Here is a 24,895-nt window from a genome sequence, read left to right on the forward strand (position 1 = left end):
TCCCTCTCAGTTCCACCAATTACAAAAATAGACTGTACCAAATTGCCTCCCTTAGCTGCCTCGTCTCTTACTATAATCCCCCTATCACTCCCCTTACCCCAGAATCCCCAGAAGATGATCCATTTGCTTCCATTCACTCTTGATGTCTTCTCCATCCATCAGAAATGATTCAGGATCATACAGCATGTGTGTGTGTGTGTGTGTCATGTGGTGCAAGAAATGATTGTCTCTGATTCCACTCTTCAGAGATGGAGAATCCACAGGTGTTAGAACCATTCCGTCGTAATGATGAGAGCGCTCCCGGGAAAATGGGGCGCGTTGAATCAAAAGCTCCCTGAACTCACCTGAAGTGAAAGAATTAGAAAACAGTCGGAAATGTTCCTTTTTTTTCACCTGCTATTAGCATTTCACACTAGGTTAATTATAAGATAGGCTCCGGCCGCAAGTCGGATCTCTTCGCGGCGAAGTGAGTCACTCGCTTATGACATCATCAGAAGCACTTTTGTTCCCAACCTGGTTGTTTTTCTTCTTTTTTTTTTTTTTTTTACTTTGACTTTTCAGTCAAGAGCACGGACAGCCACGGGGCATGGCACACTAATTATCTTTATCTAACTTTAGCGCTCCGATAAGTGAAAAGTATTGTGCTTGCCTCAGTGTGCTTTAAACTCATTTGTTTATCAGACAAAGCCTTTTATATCCTCACGGACTGTCAGTGCCTTCACATATAAATGGAAGCTGGAGCATTCACCTCTTTCCCTGTGGCACTTTTCAGTTTGACCTTGTAGAAGCCACATTAATTCAGCGACGTGGTCGACGACGGCGTTATGCGTTAGGCCGCGAGAAGACTGATTCAGAGGTGAAACATAGAGAGGTCAGAGAGTGCTTCGATCTGATCAGTTTAAAAGAGTGTAAGGACATATTTAGGGTTTTTATAAGGGCTAACACATCTGATTAATCGGGACATTTTAATGCATTTGTATGACCAAGTTTGACCCTAACGGTTTTTCATAATCACAGATCGGTCGCCGATAATGGTTAGTTTAATGCAGATAATAAGTTGACTGATGAAACATCACCAGGTGTGCTGAACCGCACGTTTCTTTATTGAAAGCTCTAAGATGGGGGCCTACGGTTGGCGCAGTGGTAAAGTGATCGCCTTATTATACGGAGATCACTGGTTCGATTCCCGGGTGATGCTGTAACCTCTCGCAGCCGGAGGTCTAGAGAGAGATGATTCCCCGATGTTACGAGTCCTCCGAGTGTTCGAAAAAGATGCGGTTGGAAAAAGCGAGCAGTTCGAAAAAGATGCGGTTGGCTGGCATCACGTGATAGTCTTCGGCCCTCCTGACTGAGAGGTAGTAGTAGCCTTAATTTAGAAGCCCCCTAGTGACGGGGAGGAATTGGACATGACTAAGTTAGGGACAAAGTCAGGAAAAAATCCAAAATAATAATAATAAAAAGCTCTTACTGTAGATAAAAGTTTGGATAAAACCAATGCTCTCTAGGTTGTTGATTTTCAGATCTGAGAATCCGGGTTCGAACCTTGCTGTTGGGGGGTTGCCACACCTCATACTATCCAGCTATTGCATACAGTGTCGGTCCCATTCAAGAGATTTTAATTTGTCAGTTTGTCATGCATTTCTTTATTCCAACAATGCATGTTGATAATTCAAGTAAATATGAGTATTTTGAAATTATCGTAATTAATAACAGACTAGCTCTGTGATTAACTATAGAAAAAAATAATCAATTGACAGCACTAGTTTTTAAATTAACTGTATGTTGCTAGAATGATGATGGAATTACAGTACAACAAATTAGATTTCTGTTTGGGAACAGAAGGGAAGAAGGACTGGTGACTTTTGGAACGTCTATAATTTTTTCATTTTGGAGTTGTTTGCTTTGTGATTCGTCTGTTGATCCGACCATCTGTGTGTCCATCCGAGATACTCATCAGGTTGATATCTTAAAATACGTGTTTGCACGTCATCGTCATTGTAACCACAAGAAATGAAGAGATTTGTGAAATGATCCAAACAGGGTGAAGGTCAAACAGCATCATTCAATCGGTTTTAATATTTTTGATGCCTTTGGAACCTTGTACAGTCCATGCTTCCGTAGACTTATTTAGGTCCTTGCAGAAATCAGTTCGAAATATCACCTTGAACTGTTTCTGAGGAACGTGTCCTCATGTCCGTGCCTGTGAAACTCAATTCATTTTTTTAGTAAATTTGATGTTAGAAATATACAGTACTTGGGAACTAGACGATGTCTTCATTGCTATCTCGTTAGGCATTATTGTTCTCCATCGCCACAGTGTTTCCAAATGGGTTCAAAATGTCTTACTGCAGAGGCAGAACAATTTAACGGAGCAAAAAGTGAAATGTCAGACAATTAATTATTCAGGAGATTAAGAGCACTTAGAGAGGATTATGCTCATTAAAAACGACCACGAAAAGCTTGGCACATGTACCCTGCCCGAAAAACAAACATAAACTGGTCTAGGCATAACACTGTTGCAGATTGTTTTAATTACAAAGCAATAATATATTAAAGTATAAGTAAAGTATTAAATTAGCTAATGTGTTACCAAATATGTTTATAGGTGTTGTAAAGGATCCGTAACAAAATGGAATCCAATATTCTGTATAATCATTACGTGGGGCGTTCGAGTCAAACCAGGACTTTTGACTCTGCAGAATAACAGAACACAGTTATCAGAGTAAAAACTCCCTTTAATTCTCCATATAATCCACTGCAACACTAATGTACTTATCCCAGTGTTTCACTCGAGCTGGAATACCATCAAGGTAGAAAGATTTCTGAGCCAGAGCCATGATCGGACTGCATGCTTCTCATATGAAACGCCGGCCTACCAGGAACATCTTTTTGCATACGTATGGAAATGGCTTGGACCGAGGACCGGACTGTATGGGATATGTGGCAATAATTCCCAAGTGCAAGTGGTGCTGGTGAATGATTGTGTGTAAGGACCGATGCGTCTCTTCCATAAGTTGGCGTTCCACTCACTGAATGTTCACGGGAGCAACGACAATAGGCTCCGATTGCAGTTCTCGGATGTATGGTTGTACTCTCAATAGGAATATGAAATAAGAATATAAAAAATGTATAATAACAAAATGAAAGTATAGAAATATAGAAAACTTTTGGCTGTAAAATGTAGCTTATGTACAAGTAATACAAATAGAAAATAGAATTGACATGTAATCATATTGATTGTAATTGACTGGAAATCTCCAGTCATGAGCATAGCAGCATAACAGTGTACAAAGTTCTATCGCTGTACAATTGCAGTGAAACAATGCAACAATCAAGTAATTAAAAAAAGTTAACATATTATTTATTTATCTTTTGGCACCCGTTAATTTTGAAAGCCTGTAAACCACCTGACATAATCATCCCTTCATGTAATTACAAGAAAACTGAACAACAAGGAGTCTGTAGTGCACCTGGTTTGTCTCCAAAATGGTGTCAGTCTGTAACTCTGCGTTAAATCGGTTCAGCACTTGTAAGCAGGAAAAAAGGCACAAAAGAAACCTGCAGACTTTAATGCAATTTTCCAGTTCATCAACCTAGCAGTCCGTATTTAGGAGCATCCAGGGTGAGGTGGGAGGAAGTGGATGCCTCGTCCTCTGCTGACTCAGGACCTGGCAGGCCAAACACACACACACACACACACACACACAATCCACTTGATGAGCAGGTGCCAGCTCTTTTACCAGTTTGCTAGATCCGCATGGCTGCATCTGGATTGTTTATGAATTATGGAAAGATGTTGTTCTGAAGGTTATGCCGGCAGGTAAAAGAGTCACATAGTCGAGACCTGATTTGCAATTAGAGTGCCCGGCTTGAAATAAGCCAAGTAATCCCTGATTATTCTTTACTCTCCATTTAACGCACACTTTTTTGGCCGTAAAGTCTTAATCACACCTGTACTGGAGTTGTAAAGCTCAAGGGCACACTGATAGAAAATGCACAGCCATAACAAAACAAAAACACCTGCCTGATATTGTGTAAGATCCCCTTGTGCCAGCAAAAACAGCCCTGACCCACTGAAGCATGGACTCCAGCAGACCTCTGAAGGTGTGCTCTGGAATCTGGCACCGGGACTTCAGGAGCAGATCCTTTAAATCATCTAAGTTGTGCGAAAGGGGCCTCCATGAATCAGACTTGTTTGTCCAGCACATCCCACAAATACTCGATTGGATTTAGATCTGTGGAATTTGGAGGCTGAGTCAACACCTTAAAACTTTTGTTATGTGTCTCAAACAACCCCTGAACAATATTTGCAGTGTGGCAGGTCACATTATCCTGCTGAAAGAAGACACTAGCAATAGGCAACTGTTGCCATAAAGGGATGAATAATGTTTAGGTAAGGCACCATGTACGTGTCGAAGTCATGCCCACATGAATGGCAGCAGGACACTCTTCTAAATGTGCATCCTGGAGCCATGTCATCCAGAGGTCAGAGTCACACATGCCTGATTTAAAAGACAATTTGATTAATTAATAATCAGACTAGGCCATTTTTATCCATTGCTTCATTGGTTCTGATGCCCATGCGTCCATTATGCTTTCAGGTGCTTTTTGGCGTTTGAAAAGGATACAGCATGGGTACTCTGACCTGTTTGTGACTATGTAGCCTCTGCATACAGGAAGCTTTGACACTTTTTTATTGCACCCAGAAATTTGTGCTACAGTACAGGTGGCTCTTCTGTGGGATCAGGCCAGACGGTTTGGCCTTCTCTCTCAAAGCAGATCAATGAGCCCTATGTGTCCATGACAATGTCATCGCTGGTTCCCCAGGTTGTCCTTCCTTGGACTACTTTTTAATAGGTACAAACCCCTGCATAATCGGAAATCCTTACAAGACCTGCCAATTCTAAGTTGCTCCAACCCATCACTACCTAGCCCTGGTCAAAGCTGCTGAGATTCTTACGCGTGCCCATTTTTCCTGTTTCCAACACATCAACTTTGAGTACCGACTCTTCAGTATATCCCCTCACTTTAACGAGATAATCAATGCTATTCATTTCACCTGTCAGTAGATTTATTGTTATGGCTCACCAGCGTACGTATAAGTGGATCAACTTGATTTATAAATAAGAGTAGGAAGCAATATTCTCCTTAAATGTACAGTAAAGGGCACTGACTGAATCACCTGTGTAATGATCCCTTGTTATGTAAAAAAACATGACACAGCGGAAAAAAGGTACGCAAGGGCATTGTGCAGCACCATGGAAACCATTTTACAAAGTCTCAGAATATGCATGAATGATCCTTCAACAGAATACAGACACAACACCCAACTGCAAGGCACAAAAAGGGATTAGACTAAAATCTAAGTAATATCATTTTCATATGTTTAATAAGGCTAGGCTGGATTAAATGTAGTAAATGTGATTGTACTGTTTGTATAAATGATAATTATAAGGGTAAATATCATAAGGATGATTTAAATCTTTTTTTAAATTATTTTAGTGCTGTTAAATAGTTTGTGATTAATGATTAATCGCAAAAAAATCACGATTAAAAATCACGATTAATCGCAATTTTAAAATACTCACATTTGCTTGTTGGAATAAAGAAAGGCATGACCAACTGGTTAAAGAAAACAGATGAATTAGTTTTATATTAACATTTAAGAATTGTTTAATTTAATTCTCCAGAACGGGACCAGCATTGCATGGAATGGTTGGGTAGTATGGGGTGTACAGTAGCAAACCACCGGCTGCAGGGCTTGAACCCGCATCCTAAAGACTAAACCAACTTAGCCACCACTCCCACAGCTTAAATTTAAAGTACTGTGATGATACTGTATATGCACATAGAGTCAGCTGGAAAAAAATGCATTAAAACTTGTATAAATATTTGAATACTAAATGTTTACATACATTATGACAATAATGTGGTAATATTATTAATGTTATATTAATATAATATACATCATACTTTTTTTTTCTTCTTTTCCTGAAATGTGTAATCATTTCTTTTTTAGCCATTGATTCCATTTAATTCATGATCAACATGAAACAACTCACATCCTTATAAATTATATTCTGGTTTCCACACTGTTCTTATAATCATCTTGCTAAGCACGCAGTTAAACTAATCATTTAACACTTCTTTTTGGAGAGATGTAGATGAGGATTATAATTACCGTATGTGGTCAGGGCATTCATTGTTAAATGTGTAATGTTTGTGAGAAAGTGTGAGAAATGCTCCATAACAAAATGCTACTGTGTAGTTATATTATAAGATACAGTACATACTGTATAATACCGTAGATTTGCTGTGTTTGATTCTTAGCACTGGAACGTTTTCGCAGGTGATAAAACGCCTTTAACCCTAATTTCCCTTGTGTTATCACTCGATTCTTAAATATTCGGGCTGAATGCTCTATTAAGTGTTTTATCAAGCTTTTTTTTCTCTTTAATCTCCCCTCAAATGATCCAGTGTAATAATTATTTGCATGCCGCATTGTTCGGTGCGCATTCCCCCTCCCCGCTTTCCCCCAATTAGCAGCCACAGGATAAAGTAAGATGATCAAAAAATAAAGCTAACTTTAACATAACGGCCTAGAGGTGAATCATTTCATAACTTTGATTCAGAATTTTTGTGCTCTCACCCCATCCCTTATATTTTCAGTGTTTATATTCAAACCACAACCAATATGATACTTTGAGCTCTAAGCTATTTTTCACAGCTGTGATTCTTCCATCGAAATAATTCACTCTACTCCACGGGTCATCAATTCGATTTGACCCGGAGCCAAATTCCTGTAAAGCAAATATTCTTTGGGCCAAGACTCCCCACCCTACCAAGCTAAACATCCCAATAACTCAAACACATTAACACATGCAGCCCTTTCTTCAAAATCATAACTTATAGAAACTTACAGCCCATGCTTTTACATTAACTAAAAAAAAACAAATAATACAAATATATTTATGACACTCATGGTTCCAGCCGAAGATGACAAAACCAATATTAGACCTTTTTGGGGTCTAGTGTGAAGCATACTGTAATTCCCATATATGTCTTATGTAGTGCACTAAACACAATGCATGCCATGATCATTCATCCAACCAATAATCTATCCATTATTGTATAAGATTGACAGATGTGAGGTGGTGATGGCTGAGTGTGTTAAGGCTCTGTGTTATCGATTGTAGAGTCAGCGGTTCGAGCCCCAGCTCCACTAGGTTTGGCCCTTGATCAAGGCCCTTAACCCTGTCTGCTCCAGGGTCGCTGACCCTACATTTTGACCCCAGTCTACTAACAAACCTGGGATATGCGAAGAATAAAGCATTTCACTGTGCAGTAATCTATATTCGTCACCACTATTTAGTATAAAGTTCTTTATTCTTCAAAACCTGCTTCATCCGCCTGGGCATAAAGACAAAAAGACGTCTGCGGTACTCTGGTGTCACTCCCTCAATCCATGCTTGCTCGATTGCTTCCTGAGGATAATCTACAGAAGAATGTTTCTTGCCTGCTTCTGCCTTCTTCATCAGTGTCAAACAAGTTTTTCTATCGAGTTTGGGTCTGCAGATGAACCAGGCCTTTCTACAGTAACATAGCCAGGTTTTCCCTAGTCTTTCAGTGAACTCTTCAGCCAGATACTGTAGGCTAGGATTAATGTGTGACATTTTGTAGGCATATGTACAGTAGTTTTAATACTTTTGCCCACCACTGTACAGTTGTAAGCAGTCTATTCCAGCAAACCCGGGTTACAACACAGGGTATACCATGAATAGGTATCACCCTGAATAGGTAGCACTAGAACAAGGTCGCATACCCAATCAAACATTAGAGGCATTTTGGAAATGCCAATCAGGATACCCTGCATATCTGTGGACTATGGGAAGAGACCCCAATGAAGCCCAGCAAGCACGGTGAGAACAAGCAAACTCCATGCTCACAGACCAGCGGCAAGATTCAAACCCCCAAACCTGGAGGTAAATGGCGATACTAATAATCATCATGCTGCTTCATTTTATTTTCAAATGTGGTGGGAGAAATTAGGCATTTTAATGAAGAACAAAGTACCCTTCAGTCTTTAAATCTTTAATCAAGTAAGATTAAAGAGTAATAGCCATTAAACTGATCTTACAAGTACAGTCATAGCTGCTTGACAAATTTCCTGCTTGGTTGAAAACTGAAGGTGGTGGCACAGAGCCTTAGTGGTTAGAACTGTCGCCTTGCACCTACAGGGTCGGGGTTCGATTCAAACCTTGGGTTCTGTGTGCGTGGAGTTTTCATGTTCTCCCTGTCAGGGTTTTCTCAGGGTACTCTGGTTTCCTCCCACAGTCCAAAGACATGCAGATTAGGATAACTGGATTAGTGTGTGATTGAACATGTGTACAGGATGTGTGCCCTGCAATGGATTGGCACCTTATCCAGGTCTTGTGCCCAAAGTCTTCTATGATAGGCTCCAGGTCCCCTTAATACTAATTCCAAAATTAAAATGTAAGACATATCACCTTGTTGTAGTTCTAAATATCAGTAGGCCTTGATGTAAGAACAATATTTAATACTTGGCATTTGATAATCACAGCTCTACGAAGCCATACAAAAAAGCTTTACTTTTCTTCTCTTCTTGTTTATACTGTATTCTTATTTCTTCCGCACAACGCAAAAACAGATCTAGGTGAAAGCCAGAAGCCGAACCAGTGCATGCAGACATCAAGCTTTTTCTTGTGTTACGTGCAATCTGGTTCACTTAAATTCATTTCCTCCATGCATGGGAAATACAGTATGAATAGCAAATGGTAGCTGGGAGGAAAAGAGCGAAGCAAAGGCTTGCTGAGTGGATGTTGGACTGAGAAACGGAATCAATCATGCAGAGAACGCCGTGGCAGCGAGGACATTGGGCCTGTAAGAAAATTTCCAACCCCCCACCTCCACAGCCCACATGTGATCTATCTACGGTGATGGAAACTGCAGAGAGCAGACAGAAGCAGTGAATTGGTTGAATGTGAATATAAACATTGCGAGCTGTCTTGCCAGATGGACGGTTTGGGAAATAAGATTGTTTTTTTTTTTTTTTTCCCTTCCTTCCTCCTTTTTTTAAGATGAAATCATTTGACATAGTGTATTCCTGAGGGTACCAAGCAGGAAAGGCGAGGTGTGAGTACTGAAGGGTATGAGCAGGGGTGGCTGTGAAAGGAAAGAACAGCACACTGAGTGCCATTTGTTTATCCTAATATACAATCGAGGAGAAGAAACACTATGTTGAGACAGGGTAAGTAAAAAAAATAAAAAAATAAAAAAAAGCATCTGTCTGTCTGGATATTATAATGTTGTGCTTTTTGGCAATCAGGTGCTCAATAAAGGAAATAGTATGACAGACAGGCAAGCTCAAAACAGTATAGGGGTATCAAGTCAGTCTATTAAAGATCAACTTATCAATAAACATCAGATATCCTATCTTTATGATGGAATAAGGGAAAAAAATCTAAAACAGCAATAGACTAGTCTAATTCTTGTGCAGAAAGCGTTTCTGTAATATTACAACCGCCATTATGTTTCCTCTCCTGCAACACCTGCCAACATTGCTCTCATTAGATTTGACTAGCGAGACCCGTTTCATCCCCCTACAGGCATCCCGAGGTTCCATCCTACAACAGAGAAATGAGTCAGCCAAACACCCTCTCTATCCCCATCACCGTCCTTTAAAGAGTGCAGCTGTTCTGTTGCCTCCATCCGTCCCCAGGAGACCACAGCCCACATTCCTCCCCAGCCAAGCTCGCACCATTACATCCACAGGCACTCTGCCTGCTCAGACAAACTAACAAACCACCATGCCATGGCTATTTCCCGTGCCGCACCTCATGAGAGAGTTAAACGTAGCATGATCTACGGCGTTCAGAAATGCTGCTGGCTTTCTGTTCCATTTGAATGATGGACCCCGAGTATGAGTAGTGATCAGAAAGAAAAGGTAAGATATCCGCCTTGATCAGTGACCCTAAGGGGCTTTAGTTTGCTACCCAAAGAAAAGGTCTAGCTGTAGCTACAGTACATATTTGATGGATAACATTTTAAATGTCAGAATTTTAACCTTTAAATGGAATCGTGACTTTTTTTATAAAAAAAAAATAAAATACAGGGTGTGTTTTTTCAATGAGCAGTACAATTTAAACTCCCATAGGCAATGTGGATATTGGCACTATATGGAAAGTTGGTATGACTTGTGCTGCGGTGTCTTCTCAGACTTTGTTTTGTCTCATTCGCTCTCTGAAGAAAAAGAGAAGTCTATAAATCGTATCCGATATGGTAAGAAGAAAAAAAAAGGCAACACCTCTTTCAGGGATAGTAAGAAACTCTCATATATCAGATGACATCACCTGATAGCACTTGGCACTGTGTACGTTCCTAAGCAATACACTACATTAGCCTAACCACAGGCTATCAGCTTTGCTTCCTCCAAGCCATCCATGCAGATGTGGCATCGTTCCAAATCATGCCCTCAAGTAGACACTATAAACAAGTTCGGCTCTCATTTGCCCGACTAAATTCATGCACCATCATGCTCCTGCTGAATATCGTGTACCCTCCCTGATTAAATGCTAATCCTAACAGTCTTCACTCTCGAGACATTTCTTCCTCTGAAGTTTGCAGAACCGGCGTCCTCCACCTCCGGTCTCGCCATGTGATTCCATTCATGCATGACTCGCTCGAAGCAGAAAAAAGCCGCAGTGCCACTAGATGGCACTTTCCCCACTTCACACGACACCTCCCCTTCATTCCGGCTCTAACATCACGGCGTGCATCATACAGCTATCGCCCTTATGGCTTCTGTCTGGATAAGAACTCTCCTGAGACAGTTGGGGAAAAAAAAAAAAATCTGTACAATCAATACCCATGCAACCAAACCACAGATAGGTCTGACACTATTACAGAATCAATCAGTCAGATCTGAGTCTGAGCCTGACTCACTTTCTCTTTCAAGAGTGCATAAAAAAAGCCTGTTACATGAATAAGTAATAGTTTGATGGAGCGGGCTGCGTCATCATAGAACTGTAGACTTAAAACAGTCCCTGGGACATGGTTGCGCGAATGTCATTCATGGCAGTCATGCTTGTGTCTGCGTTATAAAAGCTTCATACACATTTTTTAAATGAATTCAGATAGCTTTGAGACCATAAGGTCTTCTAAAGGTGTGAGGAAGTTGGATCTGGCTTGTACTCTTTAATTTATACCTTATATTTTTATTAAAAGTTGGTATACGATTTACAGTTAGTATCATTTGTACCCACTACTGCATTTCTATGTTATCTCTCTCATACACACTCATCGTCTATACCGCTTTATCCTGTCTGCATGTGGAAGGAAACCAGAGTACCCAGAGCGAACCCACCAAGCACAAGGAGAACAGACCCGAGGCGGGAATCGAACCCGGAACATGGAGGCGCAATGTCGACAGCGTTTCCATTTCAATGTAATATACAGGTGCGTTCAAATTAAAACGCATCAGTGGACTTCGATTTTAAACAGTTTTGGCAAGATTTAGAAGTACTGAAATTACTAATTGCCATACCATCCTAAAGGGGCGAGATATAATATAATGTACTACATTCCGTACATGAACATTTGTAGTCAAGTAGGGCAGGGGTAGGCAAGTTCGGCCCTATAGAGAGCTGCAGAATTCAGCTCCAACCCCAATTAAATACACCTGAACAAGGTAATTGAGGTCTTCAGGATTACTAAGGCTACAGACAGGCAAGTTTTTTGTTGGAGTTGCAGGACTGTGGCTCTTTAGGCCCAAACTTGCCTACCCCTGAACTAGGGACTATGCAGGTCAGTGGTAACATTTGTATTTATTACCATTTTTACAACCATGGTATCACCTCCAGTCAAAATTCAGACTCTACAGGCATCATAATCTGCATGTCTGTGGACTGTGATAAAAAACGCACCAAACACAGGGAGAACATGCCAAACTCCATGCACACAGACCCCTAGGTGGAAACTGAACCCGGACCCTGGAGACGTAACCCAGCGCTAACCACTACACCACCATGCCGCTACATACTACAGTCACAGCCCTCAAAACCCCAAAAAGGTCACTTTGCCCTCATTGCTCCTGAGTTCTCTTTATTATTAAGGCTGTTTAAATGACTAACCCATTATTAATTCGTTATTTTGTGTACACAAGCTGTAATTACAAACCCTAATAAAATGCCATGAGACAGTGAGTATGTGAATAACAAGTGCATTTTTCGCCCATATATTTGTCCGTGTTGGTTTAAAACGAGTATCCTCCTATACAAACACTTTCCTTTGTAGCTACAAGTTGCACATTTATGAGTTTATGATATATTTGTATATCCTTATTTTAAATAAAGCAAACAAAGTGTTGTTTTCATAACTGGGCTTTACGTCTAATCAGGAATCTCAGGGAACATTTCATTTAGATCTGATTACGTTTCCCCAATTTAAGCAGCGCGCATTAAAAGTGCATGTGTGCTCAAGCACTTAGACTCAGACTAAACTCATTCTTTATAATGTTAGTGGGTTGATTATACATAAAGTGCATAAGAAAGCTATATTACTTTCCTTGGATGCAGTAAGTCTGTAGGGGCGAAGAGCTTGGAAAGCACTTCTCTACAGGTTTAAATAAAGTATGTTTTACTGGCTTTATTACATCAGGATTCTTTAAAGTTAACTGATGACAGCTGATCAGCAACAGCAAGAACAGCAGGAACAATTCTGTTATTTTCACTCACATAGTGTTGTACGTACAGTAGATGTAGATTTTTTTTTTTATTTGTGTGATGTGATGTGATGTGCCTCTAATGAACTTTTCATGCTGAATTTTACGTTTGGGATTTTTTCATGTAAGTTGTGTTATACAAGGGGCGTTCCCCTTGGAACACCTGATCTTTGAAAACCGATGAACAATTTGTTGCCAACTTGCCACTGTCAGTGTACACACAATAATTCACCTACACCACATTACAAGAATTCGGCTGAAAGTTATTGCCACATCCCCCATACAGTCCTGACCTCGCTCCAAGTCATTTCTATGTGTTTGGACCTTTAAAGGGATTCCTGGGAGGCCGGGAGAGCATTTCAAATGTAAATGCAATCTAATTTCTACCTTAATGGGATAAAAGCACTAGTGAAGTGCTGGGATGTGTATTAGAGTAGCACAGGATTATATAAAGGGAATTTTTACTCTAGGAATTGTGTTCTGTTATTCTGCACAAAAAGGTCAAAAGTCCCGCTTTTGACTTGAACACCACTTCTTTTCTTGGTCAGTTCATGCAATTAACATTAGGCAGTAAAAAACAAACCTCCTTAGTATATCCATGGGCTGTTTTTGAACCTCGATTACATACTGTATTTCATCCTTGTTCATATTTTTGAAACAGATGAATCAAAGGGTTTTTGTTTGTTTGTTTGTTTGTTTTTAACACAAACATTCTACAGAACTTGAATCATAGCGGACAGTTACTGTTGTACGAATCCGGAGTATCTGCTAGCTTCTGCTGTTCCCTAATTGAGCACTCTGGAGTAAAGTAATCATTTAAAGCAAAGCCGATAACGATTTCTACTTCATCACACATGCACAGACTGGTCTAGCAGGAGCTAGGCCGAGATCGCTTAATGTGGGAAAAAGAGATTACGGCAATGGTTAGTTCTATATGAAAGGATCCGGTTTAAGCTGGCCCATGACAGGAGCCAAGCTGTGTCTGCTTTGTCGAACTTTATGCTGGATGTTAATAAATGTATGATTTATTAATTTTTTTCATCATTATTATTATTGCCTTGCTCGTTGTTAATTCTTTGCACGAATCTCTAACTTAGAACAACTTAATTGTTATTCATTTAGCAGTAACTAAGCATATGCCTCTATTATTTATTTTATTTTTTTTAAATAATGGTTAGTCCTCAGACAAGGTTACAAAAGAGGCCTTCATCCATCTTGTCAGGCAGGAGAAAAGGAGCAACAATAAGTGGCTGTGGGTAAATGTTGTCACAGTGCGTTCAGACCATTAGCATGGTGATAGTTCACCAACATTATCATTAACTCTGGTCACAGAGCATTGGAGTGTGTGCTCAGCCATGCCTCCAGCACTCATCGTGACACATTGTACACACAGTTTGAAAAATGGCTGTTGCTTGGGAACTGAGAAGACACGAATGCAGGAGGCTCTAAAGGCAACCTCAACGCTTGCCCAAGTATGTTATTAACTCTTGAGGGGATGTTGAATGACACACTAAGATGTAAAGACACCTTGTTGTTTTTACAATCGTATGCTATAATACAGATTAACAAGCTCTTTGAAAGCATGCTTATTAAGCAACACAAATAACTCAGTTCATTTAATTAGGAGTCTACACTGGAAACCTTAAAAACAATATGGCATGTCTAGACTGCAGGTCGTTCCTATACAAAGCAAGCTCCTAGGTGCTGAGAAAATTAAATGCAAGCCAGAGATTTAAGTCTAAGATTCTAATGACTTATAGTAAAGGAAAAGAAAAACCCTTTCTATTAAACACCATATCTTGGCCAGCCGCTTTCACTGATGTTATGTAGTACGGATGTTTTTTTACAAAGGTGCTTTTTCAGGAATTTGGCTAAAAATAAATTTAAACTTGGGCTGTGACTATTAATGCATTTGATTTTTTTTTTTTTTTTTAAGCAGAAATTAAACATATGACAAGTTTGACCCTTATGGCTTCCCACAATCACAGCACTGTAACCTGGCTGTATGTGATAATGGCACGTTTAACACGGATAATAAGATGACTGAGGAAACATCACCAGGTGTGCTGAACGGCAAGTTTCATTATAAAGAGCTTATAGATGGGAGTTTGGATAAAACCAAAGTTGTGTGCTTTAACTACCTTCAAGTGGAACTATTTTTACAAGAATACATTAAATGTAAGATGCGGGAGTGGTGGCTCAGGCGGTTAAAGCTCTAGGTTTCTGGTTCTTCGATCTAAGGATCCAGGTTCGAGCCACGCTGTCAGTGGGTTGCCACACCCCACACTACCCTACCACTACATGCTGTGCCGGTCCTGTTTAAGAGATTTGTTAAATGTTAATATTTGAAATATAAAAACTGGCTTATCTGTTTCCTCTAACCAGTTTCTCATGCATTTATTTATTCCAACATTGCACTTTTATAGGGTATTTTCAAAGTGTGAATGATCGTGATTATTCACTGACTATGATTAACTATTATTTAGTATTATATAATTATTAGAGATGACCAAATTATTATATAGTTTTCGTGTTGATGAACTATTCCATTTCCACTCAATACTAGGTGAAACTGACTGCGCTAAATAAAGGGTACTGATATTTACTTTACTGCTGGTGATGAAGGTACTTCAAATAAATCATAAGGTCAGCATTGTGCCGAGGTGACCTCTGTAAATACAGCACCTTTTCCCCACTAATAATAAGCCACGGGTACCTCTGCCTGATAGAAGTCTGAAATTACGAAAAATGTGCAGATAAGAAGAACTACTGTAAGACCAGATTTAATCCTATCAAATATGTACGTTAAGGGCAAAAACCTATCCATAAGCTAGCGATCCCTTGCATTCGTGTACAGTCCGTGCACAACTTGTAGTGCTTCACTGAGCAGACGTGTCCCTGATGCGCCCGCCTGCCTTTCTTTTTTTTTTTTCCGGAAAGTGAAAACGACTTGTGGGCTGATAAACCGCCGCAGCTCCTCGCACCAATTGGCTTTTATTAATCCTCTTCGCTTTCACTGAATGCGGCAGCTCGTTCTCTAAATATAAGCCATTAGAAATGAACAATTACTTTAGGCTGATATGGCATGCCGTGCCTCTTTTCATGCCCCGTGTAGATAAGATGATTGTTCAGCAGTGCTAATGGCCCTGGCAGCGTGATGGACACCACTCCTCAGCTGGACATCCAAATGATGGCATTAAAGCCATGCAGCAATCTGATTTCCAAAAGGTAAGGAAAGCATTAGCTCCTCAGAGGAAACGCATTTACCTGTTCGGGAGGAAAGTAAGGCTTTGCAAAGCATTAAAAAAAATAAATAAATAAATAAAAAAACGTTCTCAGTGTGTGCCCTTGATGGTCTCTTATGTTTCATGCAGCTTCATATTACTGTAGGAACTGTTGTGCTTGTAGAGGGTGTAATAATGTTCCACGGACCCTTAGTGTGTAAGGGATTAGCTCATATGTTTGACAGGTACTAGGGACACGGAACACAGAACAACGCTCAGGTTTTAGAAAAGAGAAAGAGCCGGAATAACAGCCGGACTGCTTCACACAACATCAATTCTGCCCTTCACCTCCTGCTAACTGGTTATGGGAAAGGATGTCTTCATGTGGTATATGATGCAAATAAGTACCTTAATTATATGGAGCAATGTTCTCTGTGTTTAATAGCTAGATAGCATTTATCAGTATGGTAGTAATGAATAACAAATAGAAACAATATCTAGTTCTAATTGTTGTAATAATGACAAATTTAATCCGCAGTTTTAGTTGAAAAGGAATGTATGGCAGAGCATCCGGTATGTATTATTGCATTGCTATTCTAGGAGTTTGGATCAGGAAGGAAGGGGTAACCACCCACACACTACTCTTTATGGATGGATGATACCAAGGTGCCCTGAGTTGTCAACTTTATGTACAATTGTACAGCATCTACTAATAACTAAAACTTTCAGTGCAGTGCCTTCAGAAAACCTTCACACTCCAGTGATTTTTATTTTTGCATGTTTTTTTTTTTTGCTCATTTGCAGTCTTAAAGTTACTCGAACGTCTAGGTTCTCTCCAAATGGTGTAGCTCTTAGAGTTCAGAGCATTTTAGACATTTTTTTTTTTGCTCTTTTTTTTGGGGGGGATTTATACAATGGTACCTTTGTATATGATTGTAATCCGTCCTAGAGTTCTTAATAGAATACAATACAATTTGTATTGTGAAACGCATTTTCCCCAAAGGAAATAATGTAAACCACTCACCTCCAGGCCACCCAAAAATATTACCGATTTCCAACACTATCATTATATTTTTGTATATAAAAACGATCAAAATATTTCAAATCTTAACCTTAATTTATGATTCCTCTTTGCACCGGCTGCTTTAAAAACCAAACTGAAAGTGGCTCCATTTTCTTCTTGCTACTGTTACTGCTAACATAATAGAGACACATGATGCTATGTCTTAACTAAATCTTGTAAATGGTTGTTTTCGGCTGTTTCTAATTATTATTATTATTATTATTATTATTATTATTATTATTATTATTATTATTATTATCATCATCATCATCATCATCATCATCATCATCATCATCATTATTATTATTATTATTATTGCTGTTGTTGTTGTTGTTGTAATACTACTACTACTAATAATAATAATAGAAACAGCCGAAAACAACAATTTACAAGATTTAGTAAAGACATAGCATCATGTGTGTCTAGAATGTTAGCAGTAATGGTAGCAAGAAGAAAATTATTATTATTATTATTATTATTATTATTATTATTATTATTGTTGTTGTTGTTGTTGTTGTAATACTACTACTACTACTACTAATAATAATAATAATAATAATTAGAAACAGCTGAAAACAACCATTTATTATTATTATTATTATTATTATTATTATTGTTGTTGTTGTTGTTGTTGTAATAATAATAATAAGAAGAAGAAGAATAATAAATGGTTGTTTTCGGCTGTTTCTAATTATTATTATTATTATTATTGTTGTTGTTGTTGTTGTAATAATAATAATAATTCTAATAATAATAATAATAATTTGATATTTTGATAGAGGTCAAATCTACACATTATAAAAGTAATGATAACATTTGATGATTTTGTTCTACCTGACATAGCAGAAAACCCAAATACAAGTTTGACACCGGCAAGGCCTCCATATAAGCACACACACACATATCATTATTGACCTATGCCGTTTTGCTAGAATAGATCTGAATAGATCTAGAATAGCTAGAATAGATCTGTGCCGCTTGAGTTTTAAAGGAAATTTCCTTAAGGAAAAAAAAAAATCAATTAATAAATATTCAACCGTCCCACCCCTTAATTTAACAGTCTAAATTAGAACTAGTATTTCATTTTCTTGAGAACCCACGAGGGAGGTCTTACAGCTAAAATGGCTGATCACATCAGTCCTCATGTGTCACAGACTAGAATAAGATGTTAAGGTAAAAAGCTTTTTTGGAGCTCCGTGAAATGTACTGTAGCAATAAAAAGAGGCACAAACCAGACCCTGCAAAGATCAAACCAAACCCTAGTGCTTGTAAAGGAAGGTCGATTGTCAGAGAAACGTCCAAGAGTCCAACTTCAAAACTGGAAGGGTTACCGAGCTCACTGGCTGAAATAAACCACAACAATATCTTCAGCTTTTCACAGATCTGGTCTCTATGGGAGACTGTCCAGGAAAGAATCTTTTGAAAGAGCCTAACATAAAGGCATGTCTGGAGTTGAATTCATCAAGGCTTGTGGAAATAAAAACTGAAGAGCTTTTTGAGAAGAAAAAAAAAAAACCCACATGTTTTGGTCTTTAAGCATAGCATTTTGTCTGGTTGAGAACAAATGCAGCTCATCCAGGTAACATCAAGGGCGGTGGTGGTAGCATCATGATTTGAGGTTGTGTTTAAGCTGGAGGAAACTGAAAGCGTTAGAACGTGGATGGAACCAATACAAGCAAACTCTTAGGTAGGCCAGACATCAGTGTTTAGGGTAAAAATCTATGTTCTAGGAGGGCACTGAACCAAAGCACAATAAAAAATGCAAAGAAAAAGACAAACAGTACTGTAAATGTGCAAAAGTCTTGACACCCCCAATTCTCTTCATATTTTGCTCCCTAAGAGCAAGACTTTATTGTTTTTTGAGTAGTCTTACGTAGAAATAGTTCTTAAGGCTTTCTTCTTTGGCGCCCATTTTCCCATGTTTTTGCCTCTTATTTTCATTCCATTCCTTGTGCCTGAGAAATTTAATCGAAATGATTTTTGCTTTTTAAACCCCACACAGTGACTTATAAATAATACAAGCATAAAACCTATCTGACTTAAGGCATGAGAAACCAGTGGGAAACAGGTGCAGACGATGAGAGATGATCAGGCTGGTGTTTAGTATACTGGTGATGCTGAATGCTGAGTGGTTGGAACAGACGAGAGGGGAAACGAGGTCGCTGCTGAGGTTGTTACATAAACAACCGGTTTTAAATTGTATCTTTAGGCACTTCGCAGCCTCTCACAGTAAAACATGTGCTCTCATTTATTTAATTTATTCTGCATCATCAGAAATGAGGGGTGGCTCAGGATTTATGCACAGTATTGTACTGTACATTTAAATAAAACTGTGTAGCATATATTATAGTTTGATTGTATACTGTATATATAAAGTAAAAGAAGCAGGACGTGGATGATCTTCCAGCTATTTCTGCCAGTCATCCAGAAGGTCTGTATTATTCAGGATTATGATTTCTCGTCTCATTAATATGAAGAATAATGTCCATATTTTTCATGTACGACTCAATATTTCCATACCGAGTGGATGTGGAGTAAAATTTGCATTACTTCGCCAAATATTTATTTGTATCTTATATCTTTTATCTATTGTATAAAAAAAAAAAAAATGGAAAAGAAAAAAAAAAAGTTTGCTGTATGGACCGATCGAGGATTACATAAGTTAGTAATAATTCTAAAATATCTAGACGTTGTAGTCAGAGAATTAAAAATGGTTTGAATAAAAACAATAAAAAGGCTTTATACATGGATATGTAAGATAAAAGGGATTTGCAATCAGATGAACAAATATTGTTGCTCGAAAAAAATATGTGCTTCATGCAGAAAGACTCGAGATATGGAATAAACCTCAATTCTATACGGGACTAAATTATACTAATGTCAGTGTGGGTATTTACATTGCTGTTTTTTTTTTTCTTCCTAAAACAAATTCCCGTCCAGATCCCCGAAACCAGTGAAGATTAAGAGTTATGAGTCTATATCTGCTTTTCTGTGCCTTGGCTTACAGAAAATATTAGCCTAGTAACCTTGTTACCTGGTGCCAGGCTCTAAGCATGCTCTAATCACAGCACTGCTGTAATGGTGTTGTTTTATTGTAACTATCTTCTTTTCACTTATTATTTGTTTGCAGGGATGTGAGATGGTGCAAGACGGGAATGAATCTAAATAGGCACAACAGGATTGAGGATGATCGGAGTTCTCCCCCAAAAAAGTTCCATATACACAGAAGTTTCTTAATGCTTTGCATGAACCAATACAAGATTACATTCAACTAATAGCTTGTCTTAAAGCATACTATTTTTATTGTTATTACTGGTGGGAAGGTGGAGTAGTGGGTAGCACTGTGGCCTCACACGTTCACGGTCGAGGATTCGACTTGGGTCTGTGTGCATGGAGTTTGGGTGTTCTCCCTGTGCCTGGTGGGTTTCCTCCCAAAGACATGCAGGATAGGCTAATTGATGCTGCCTGTAGTGTGTGGATGAGTGTGTGCGCTGGAGGCGTATCCTGCCTTGTGTCCCAAGTCTCTTGGGACCGGCTCCAGACGTCTTGCAAATGAATGATTATCATTATTGTAACCAGGAACCACATATATGTCAATATATTTAAATGAATCTAATTGATTGTACTAGTAACGTACATGTAGACATAGATTTCACGTCTTCTCATCTCTAGTCTCCTGCTCAGATAACTTCCTATTACAGAGGTTAAATATTATCATTTGAACAGTTTCATAAACATATGTTCATGCCTATTTCCTCGCTCATAAACAGACTCAGCTGCAGATCCATTTTTAGTTCATACTTCTAAACTAATGTTCACACAGCATGCATTATTGCATTTAAACATGAGCAGTTTATTATGAGCTTGGACCTGAAACAACCCCTAAACATACTGTAACCCTGCCCCTAGAGGCTTGTACAGCGGGCACTAAGCATCATGGGTGCATCGCTTCATGCGCTTCCCTTCTTAGTCCGATGCACCCGTCCCTCTGGAATAGGCTCAATCTGGACTCATCAGGTCACATGACCTTTTTACCATAGCTTAATGTTCACTAGTAAATTGAACCCCTTTTTTAACTGTCTTACTTTCACTATTAAACATGGCTCTAATTTCTATTTCGCTTTTTTTATGATGCAACATCACCAAGCGTTTTACGCGATCTCTGATTGTGCTCATTCATGATGCTTTATTCCAGAAAGTTGACGGTTCAGCACTATCCTTCCAGGTTTTTAATAACGTGATGGATAGTTCTTAACCTGATTCCAGTCATTTTAATGTTTCCTTTGCTTCACGCAGGCAGATAATTCACTTCTTCTAAAACAGCTTTTTTTCTACCCAGGCAGTATATATGCAGAGTGATCATCTGACAAGAATAAAAGCGAACCGCTAAGGATGAGAGCAAAGAAAAAAAAAAATTATGTTCATTTTTTTTTTTTCGTTGTTGACTAAATAAAGACGAAATAAAGCATGAAAATCCACCTGGAATTTTCGAGAATTAAATTGGACATGGTGAAACGCTGTTATTTACCAAATAAAATCATCTACATGTACACAACTGACAGCGTTTAATTTGTATGCTTTCATCACTGAAGTAATTACAAACTTTTCAACGTGATCTCCTGTTCGCTTCCTTCTGTTAGAACCACGAGCTGCATCTCATTTGTATGCGGTTGCCCCAAGTTGCATCAGCTAGTTTGAGACAGAAAGCAGGCACCGAGACTTGAAGACAGATGTGGGCAAGCAGCCGGCACAGAAGAGGCCTTAAAGGCAAAAGACTTCCAGCAGGTAGGAACTTGCAGGCTACTTATAACTAACCAACTCCCTCCTATTTTACCTCATTATACACAAAAAACTTTTCCCTAAAAACAGGTGACACATTAAAGAAAAAAACAACAACGACGACATGCGGATCTGTCCCATCGCATGCTAATGTCCCGACAGTTGATGGTCCACTCGTCCTCCTAGAGGTAAGGGTCACTCCAAATCAATAGAGAGCTATCCTGAGCGGTCGCAGTCATCCTCTGATGAAACACTCATGCCCTGATGGGAGTGCTCTCGTCCAGGATGACAGCCTTCCCATTCACATGGTGACCTTCGCAGTCATTAAAACACCCATTCAGGGAATACTGTTTGATTGAATATTGCTCGGTATCTCCGGTACACTATCAGAATCTGGATAAACGATCATTCTATGGCACAGCGAAGCTGTTCTTGTGATGCACAAGCACGTTACTAAGACACTGCGATCGTTTCTTTCTCCCTTAAATTGTTGTGCTTGTGTTTTATGCCCAAACCTGGACCCTGAAGGTCTAAGGCAACAGTGCTAACAACTACGCCACCATGCCACCTAAGTGTCCGATTAAATTATTTTAGTTCTTATAGCAGTTTGGGTTCAATTTTATCCTGCGTTTTGAAAATAATTGATCGAATTATGTTGGATACATAAAAAAAAATAGTTTTAATGAAACTGAGTTCAATCATATAAAATCTGATTATATATGTTAGGTATGTATACAGTATGTTATATATAACATATATTATAAATGTTTCTTCAGTGTTATTATTATTATTATTATTATTATTATTATTATAAATAATATTGTTCATTTGTTTTCTATACTGTTTATCCTGTACGGGGACATGGGAATCCTGAAGCCTTTCCCAGGAGACTTAGGGCACGACTTAGGGCACGAGGCGGGGTACACCCTGGATAGGGCAGACACACACTTAAACATTCATTCACACACTACGAGCAACACCAATTAGCCTAATCTGCATGTTTTTGGATTATGGGAAGAAACCAGAGTACCGGGAGGAAACCCACCAAACCTGGGGAGAACATACAGTAGCACACAGACCCCGAGGGGGGAAACAAACCCTCGGGGTGCAAGGCCACTGTGCTGCCTTATTATTATTATTATTATTGTAAAATATTATTAGATTATAATATTATTATTCCTCTCTTTTTGATTATAGAAAGTACTCCATGGAAAGTAGATATTAGACCAAAAGAAACACTTTTGTGATATTTTGACTGACACGCTTTGATTCAATCTGATTTATTTGTGATGGCCAGCTTTTAGGCTACCTATGAGTGAAGACGTGGCTCAACTGAGACGGTCCACACAGCCGCTGCTACATCATCACACTGTCCCCAGAGAGTTGTACAGCCGCCACAAGGCATGATGGTCGCATCGCTTCATGAGCTTCCCTTCTCACATAGACGAGCTCATCGCTCTGAAATAGGCTCAGTCTGGACTCATCAGACCACATGACCGTTTTCCATCACTCCAAAGTCTAATCGTTATGCTCTCTAGCAAACTGAGGATTTATTTCATGATTAGTCTCACTAGCAAGTGGTTTTCTTCTGACCACGCAGCTGTTTAGTCCCAGTCCTGTGAAGTCTCATCAAATTGTGTGTGTGTATGGAAATGCTGCAAATTTCACTATTAAACACCGATCTGATTTCTACTGTCAGTGTTTTATAATACGAGTTCAACAAGCTTTTAAATGAGTCATACAACGATTTCTTAGACAAAGTTGACAATTCAACCAGGTTTTAGTAACACCTTGAACAGTGCTTAACCCAATTTCTGCGATTTCAATGATTTCTTTGCTCGGTAAAGGCCAATAGTTTAACCATTCTGAAACTGCATCTCTTTTTTTTAGCCAGGATAAGGTTTTTGAGCAGGCGTCTTATCACGTATGCTCATAATAATAAGCTGAACCAGGAAAAAGCAACCCAGTTTCTCACCGTGCCACAGATAGGGGCATAGAGCTGTGCCAAAACCAGACTTACCCCTGCTGCTCAGGTTAAGCACTCCGTTGAGAACACGCATCTCTCACCCCTTCATCAGCAGCTCTCTCTTACTCTCTCGGTCTCTGAAAAAGCACAAAGACCCAGTGGGTTAGATTTGTTTATCTTGTTCATAGATTTGTAAAGAAAAGACAATGCGCTTTCAATATGACTATTCATCTACCTTTGACCTAGTTGGTGTTCTTTAAATTGTAAAAGAAAGCAAAAAAATTAAAAGGTTTAGGTTAATTGATCGAGGGAAAAAAAACTTGCATAGAGAATGCTCTTACTGTATAGAATGTATTGAATAGAGTAGCTATGGTATCATAGAATGTAATAGACTTGAGACAAAAGACTTGAGCCATATTTTCTTCAACATTTCTGCATATTTTGCTTCCAAAGAGCCAAACTTGTATTTTTAATCCACTCTTGACGAATAGTTATGAATCACTTTTTTTGTTTCCCATTTTCAGTCCAGTCCCCATATCTGAGCCCTTTCCGAGGAATGTTTTTTGTTTGTTGCGCCACAAAGTGACCTACGAATCATTCAAGCATTAACAAACCACCTAATTTGAGGCATGAACCAGTAATAGACAGGTGCAGGTGATGAGAGATGATCAGGCCAGTGATTGGTATACTGCTCATGGTGAATGCTGAGTGGTTGGAACAGACGAGAGGGGAAACGAGGCTGCTGCTGAGATTGTTACATCTACGATTTTTTTTATTTAAGGTGCATAATTTAATTGCGTTTAATTTGATATGGAAAAATAAGGGATGACTCAAAACTTTTGCACAGTACTGCAGTTTAATTAAAAAGAAATATTCCGATTGTTGACTGAATCTGGTGGCTCTTAAATGTTTTATTTATTCATTGATTTATTTACTCATTTAACACTTCTTACACTTTTTGGATTTCTACTCAGAATCCTTTCAACCATTTTTCATCCTTTTCATGAGATGTCTTTCCATATCCACTTCGCTCACACACACACACACATCAGTCCTCTCGACTATATGTTAAACCTGCCTGTCTTCATGCTGACCCTGAACATCTTTAGCTCGATGTGTGACAG

At 38.9% G+C, this 24,895-nt stretch overlaps 1 protein-coding gene across 2 annotated transcripts in view; it reads right to left on the reverse strand.

Moving 5' to 3' along the window:
* The window catches only part of elfn1a (extracellular leucine-rich repeat and fibronectin type III domain containing 1a), an 86,369-nt gene that overhangs the window by 15,733 nt on the left and 45,741 nt on the right, over positions 1 to 24,895 (reverse strand). For both annotated transcript variants that reach the window (XM_053493283.1, XM_053493282.1), the window contains one exon: positions 23,826 to 23,908. The gene's annotated coding sequence lies outside the window, so the exon portion shown is untranslated. The remainder of the gene's footprint in view (positions 1 to 23,825; positions 23,909 to 24,895) is intronic.

This window comes from Clarias gariepinus, chromosome 3, assembly GCF_024256425.1.
Source record: "Clarias gariepinus isolate MV-2021 ecotype Netherlands chromosome 3, CGAR_prim_01v2, whole genome shotgun sequence".
Lineage (NCBI taxonomy): Eukaryota > Metazoa > Chordata > Actinopteri > Siluriformes > Clariidae > Clarias > Clarias gariepinus.